This window comes from Hetaerina americana, unplaced genomic scaffold (assembly GCF_022747635.1).
Source record: "Hetaerina americana unplaced genomic scaffold, ioHetAmer1.1.p SCAF_4, whole genome shotgun sequence".
Classification (NCBI taxonomy): Eukaryota; Metazoa; Arthropoda; class Insecta; order Odonata; family Calopterygidae; genus Hetaerina; species Hetaerina americana.
The window spans coordinates 56,803,973-56,809,972 of NW_027286985.1; the positions used below are offsets into that span (position 1 = coordinate 56,803,973).

Below are 6,000 nucleotides of genomic sequence, written 5' to 3' on the forward strand. Positions count from 1 at the left end.
TAAGATAGATCTGATTTAATTTCCAATTCTCCTCTTATGGGAACTATGTATTGACAACCCCCTGTTTTTTTTAATATCCTGGTCTTATTTTTCAAGGGATATTGTGGCATTTGCGCAAGACGGTCGGAATGTTAAATGAATTCCTGAAAATACAAAGGTCAGATTTTTTCCGTTCTGCACATGTTATTCTAGATGTTCATTCCAAATTACTGCAGCGTGATTATGTGACAGGATTTTTTATTTTACGTCACGTACCTTTACCCTTAAGTAAACTGTCCTAGAAATATGTTTCTTTTATGCTTACCCGCCTTTGGCACATCAAACCCTTTTAACTTGGTTTGGACTGCGACCAAGAGGCTTTTTATCTTCTCACCTTTGGGAAGGAGTTTTTTCCCCTCGACAATGCCTACGTCTGCGCATGTGTAAGGCAAAAGGTAAACCCCATTCCGGATTGATCGCGGCTGGCCACTGGTGAACGTGTTCAGACCTTTCTCTGATTATGGCCTTATATAAGCAAATACGTGTGTGTGTGTGTGTGTGTCGATATGTATAAAGTGACAACGCGTTTGCAAGTACACAAGAATAAAAGTGTGGAGCACATGAATGCGAGTGGGTTTTTATTTATGTATTTATATCCCTTCTCACGTCGTCTGCACATGAGAGTGTCATATATTTATGACCGTAGGACACGTGTCCGGTGTCGTTTCCGTAATATTTGATTTTTACCACCGGCACAGCCGCCTTTTGTAGCGCCATCTCTTTCTTGGTTTATTTTCAGTGTTGAAGGATTGCAAAGATGTTCAAATTGAATTTGTCCTTGATTAGTAGGGTTTGAGGTATTCTGATCACGTTTCAGTCCTCATATTTTTTTTCTTTTCCCTCGATTTTGGACTACGCTACCACACAATATTTGTTTTGATAAATGAGTATCACCCCACTGCAAAAATATTTCGAAATTCTTCCGTAAGTGGATCCTTGTAGCAAGGGGCAAATATGTGCAACATTTGACGTCATTAGAGCTCGGAGTAGTTCAAGAGCATGCCGGTGGGTTGCATAAGGTTAAAAGAATAAAATTCAAACCGAAGAATTCTCGGACTAATTCATTAGAAATTCGTGTTCTATTCCGCAAGGATTGCCATTCTCCTAGAATATTGAATTCTTTCCAAAACTTTAATTTCATTCAGGTCAAAAACAAGTTTATAAATTCTCGATCTTAAATTATAACATGATTTCCAGTGACACAATGAGGTCGTGCTTAGGAAGGATGACTTTTAATCCAGTTTTTTTTTCATTTTCGATTTGTGATTGTTTTGCATCCGGGGGTGGTTTTTCAAATCTGTCATTACTTTTATGTTGTAATAGCCCTTTACCCGTGGGATTAGGTAACGAAATATTTAATGTGAGCATTTATAATTCTGTTTATTTCTGATGAAAATAAATTGAGCTGAACAATGAATCCCGTAAATGTTTGCTGGTACGCAATTTTATTAGATTAATCATTTGCAATTATTTGAATATTTTTTCTAATTTCGCCATTTTACCTTATGGATCTTGCTTTCGCTCACACTCGAATACAATTCCCATCTCGAAAATAAAAAGTATAATCTGGAATAGCGAATGCCACGACATTGAAATGGTTGCCCTCGGCCATGATTCCCCTGTGTGAGAAAGGCTTCTGAAGATCCGGCGAATTCCTGACGCGTTCTCGCGTCTCTTAAAACCGGGACCATTTTCATTTAAAACCGATTATCTCCCGTCTTGTAATGAAGTATAGAAGCGAGAGGACAAAGCAAGCGATGAGCGCCTAAATCGAGGGGTGTTTTGTGCGCGGGAGCGGGAAAAGGGAGGTAGGGCACGCCGGGAGAGAAGAGGAAGGCAGGGAGGCATCGTCGAACAGCAGCGATGGAGCGGGCGCTCTCTGCCGGGGCACAAAAGAACATCGACGCTGTCGGAAAGTGAAGGGGAGTGTGTCAAGTGGGGTGGAGTGGAGTCCATAGGCGGGGAGGGGTACGGGTGAATCAATGAGAGAGGTAGAGAATGAACGGGAAGGAAACTGGGAGAGGGAAAGGAAATATTTGAATGGTATGGAGATAGGGAGGAGTTAAATTTTTCCTTGGCAAAATCTTTTTGTGCCTACCTGAGTAGATTAGTGATAATCTTTGAAAACTCTTTCTTAATCATTCTTTGGGAAAAAAAATTGTAGGAATACTGCTAATTGTTATGAATTTGTCAAAAAATTAGTTCATTTTGTCAGGAAAAAATAATCTTTCTGGTGCTGATTTACCCTCGAGGAATCTTAATATCACATTTTCGCGCAAACTTTGTTCAAAAGTTCTCTAAGTTCAAATTCTGCTTCGGTTCCCGGTTTATTTAAGAAAGCTAGGTGGTGAATAAACTTAGACAAGAAAGTTATTTTTTTAGTTGAATTAACCTCGATATTTTTGCCGTGTTTACCAGTTTTTGTGGTTAACGTGCTATAAAAACCATGAATTAGGAGAAAGCAGTAGATACCTTTAAAAAGTTATCATACACTGATCTGCTCCCAAAAACACAAGTAGTATTATTTACACCTAAATAGTACAAACTGTTTCTATACCTAGTTTTTGTGCAACTGTGAATATTTTGAGAAACCAGTAGGTATGCTATTTGAACAAATTTTAAGACATTTTAGTAGATTATTTGGCATAGATCATACGGAGACAAATAAAAGCAAGCCAAAGAATCCAAATTTCATCAAAACTTGTTTAGACATCTCTCATGCGTCCTTATAGGTATAAAATTATTTATGTTTCTCTTGCATACAGTCAGTGAAGCACGAGAGTAAATTAACCAAGGACTAACTGTTTTAATTTACCTCCCAATGCCACAAAATATTTGTTGAAGAAGGTGAAAGACGCTTGGTCGGGCAGTTATATGTCATCACCACGATCCCTTTTGGTATGCTCGTGTGTATATTTAAAAAGGAATGATAAAGGAAACAGGGTTTTAGGATTCCAAATTGGTTGGTTTCACTTAAGAAAAACTGTATTAATCAAATATTGAGGTATTTTGTACTGCTGTTTACCGCGGAATTTCATGATCTCGAAACCATGCGGTTTGAAATAATTTTCACCCAAGTATTCGCTATACTTTGCAATTGTTAACGTGACTAATCATTTCATTCTCTCCAAAATGTGTGCCTGATGAGGAAAGATAAAATGTAGACTTAATCGAAGGTGGTCCGGGAGTAGGGGTAGAAATGTGGTTGCCAAAATAGTGCTCATTTTTCATTATAGGAAGTTTATTCTCCAAAATTAATAACAAGACGAATCGTAAATATCTCTTTTCCATTAAAATTACTCTTTTAAATCGTTATCACGAAATTAGGTGATATCGATAACTTATACATTTAATGGTAAGGACATTTTCTATAATATTTCTTCTCAAATATTAAGCCACTACATGTTTTCTTTAAAACTTAAAGAGAAGACTAGTGAAAACCTAAATATGGAGTGTAGTATGGTGCGATGCAAAAATTTGAGGCATGAGGATAAACGTAGACTGGAGGTTTTAGAGATACGGGTGTAAAGGAGGACGAATAAAGAGAAATTGGTGGAAATATAAACGAACGAAAAAGTTTTAGCTATGGTGGGAATGAAAAAAAATGTGTTTGGGAGAGGTTCAAAGAGAGCAGAAAAGGTGGAAACAGGGCTTTCTGGGTGGTAATGACCTGATAAAGACTATAGAAGAGGTAAAATTTTGGGTAGACGATGAAAAGACAAGAAAAGAAAAGGCATATGGGACAAAATGAAATACGGTAAGGGTTGAATGTTGTGTTCAAGACTGACTTTTTGTAATGAAAGGTACAAAATATCCATTTAAAGTTGTTTTAGTTGGGCCTTATGAAATTGTCCAAGTTTAGGTATTGTACCCATCCATCAAGGGTCCATCTTGACCGGTAGATTATTCTTCATAATGAAATGCATAGTGTATTCTCCCAATATTTTATCTTCCGCTTATTCTTCCATAAAAGGATTTCCAACATTGAATTTTTGAGATCATCTTATTATAGCTAATTAAGTTTTTTTCCGTTTAGTGGTAGTCTCATCTGCACTTCTTTGGCAGCGAACATATATTAACTCGGCTATATGAAAATAATAAATAAGTTAATTCTCGAATGCCTGTCGTAATTTAAATTGTTCCCGCCCGCGGACACTTTTGCACGATGCCCTAGAACCGCAGCTTAGTCCGAAGTTCCAGAAAAACTGTTGCCAGTGAGAAACTTCTCTTGCGGTGGAAGCGTGGAAAATGGAGGGCGTGGAATAAGAAATCCTTGGAGAGGGGCGGATCCCAAAAGGTCCCCGGAAGGGCGGAAGAGGTGAAGGGCCGGGTCGATGAGTGGCGGTGACGCCAACATTTATCCTTAGATTCTGTTTTTTTCTACCACAACTTCCTCCTTCTATTCACCCCTTCTCCATCTTCCCTCAACCCTACTACCTCCTTCGCAGCCATTCGTTCTCTTCAACTCCTTGTCCTCCCCTTCGTATCTTTTTCCTTCCGGCTCCTTCCTTCCCTTATTCCGCTCCTTCGTAACACTTCGTCACCTTTTCCTTCTTAATTCCCTCTACGGCGTCAACGCAATACGCGCCGTCTAATTCTTTTATGGCGCGTACTTTTGCCCCAAAATCTTTATTATTCATACGATGGAAATAGTTTTTGACTCTCCCGATACGTGTATTCACAAGCTGGACCTTGGTCCATCCGATATCCCTTCTCATTGCTTAGTAGTTCACATAAGACACGTTTTCTTTTGAATTGAATCATGAATTATTTTCCCTCTTAGGCAAAAATAATTTTCTTCATAATTTAATGCAAAGAGATTTTCATTGTGTCATTTAATTTGTTGCTGTACAAGGACGTTTCAAGTTTGCACTATTAATTTTGATTGAGGGTATCAGAAGTTTTTGGCCTGAGAGTCAAATTAATCCTTGTCCGTGCATCTTCAGAAACTGGATTTTATTCGGCGAATAAGCAATTAGTCTGGATTAAGCGTATCGCATTTCTCCCAAGTAATTAGGCTTTATTCATCCCAGAAACCTATCTGACATGAATAAAGAGTTTACGTGGCTTATCCTGCATGTTAATCTACCCTTCAAGCTCCTATTATGAAAGTAATCTCGCATGTCAAAAACTAGGCGTGAGTGTTCCTTTAATGATCTTTCCCACAGTACAAAATAGCTCGTTTGATCGAACGTTAAAGAATATTAAAAGTCATTAATGTTATGAACTTTAAATCGGAACGCAAATACCAGCAACGCACATTTCGAATGCTCCGAGTAGAAAACGTAACAACCGACTAAAAAAATCATTGAAGTCTGTATTGACCAATTATTTATTTACAAAAATTTGTGATGGGGTATTTTATTCTCGTATGAACGTTAGGTACAACGAAGAGTAAGTTGATCCCTCGAAGAAAATGGTATAACGTTTATGAAGGATGGAGGTTTTGCGTTAGTTTTATGAAGGAAACATACTGTCTCATATTTCCCCTACCGGGGTAACTTTTTATTTCCCTCATTCTGGCCTTTCACTCAATGTGTCCCTCTCACTCCGTCCTCACATGGCCCTCTTCAACTCCTCTCCCTCCACCAACCCCTCCACCTCCTCCTTCATATCCTTCTCTTCCACTTCAGCTGCAGGGTCACTTCCGCCCCTCCCTCTTTCCTTTTTGCGTCCATCGTCCACTTCAATGGCCCTCCACCGGAGTTCCTGGGGTGCTCCCGGAGGTTCAGCTCCACCGGCCCTTGGCTTCCTCGGAAGATTAGGGTTTTTAATTTGGAGATTTAGGGCCGGCTGTGGTTGAGAGGTGAGTGGAACTACCTCCAAAAGCTTTAAGGCCGCGCGTAACAATCCTCCATTGATTTTGAGCGTGACCACGTCCTCTGTTGTCGAGTCTTCAAAGTCCTTCACATGAGGTCGCGTCCGTAGTCCTGATGAGCCTGGAGAATTGGAAGCGTTTGT

General features: G+C 39.2%; 1 protein-coding gene across 1 annotated transcript in view; it reads left to right on the forward strand.

Moving 5' to 3' along the window:
- Positions 1-6,000, forward strand: part of Camta (Calmodulin-binding transcription activator) — a 1,815,113-nt gene that overhangs the window by 1,047,591 nt on the left and 761,522 nt on the right. The gene's annotated exons all lie outside the window — the stretch shown is intronic.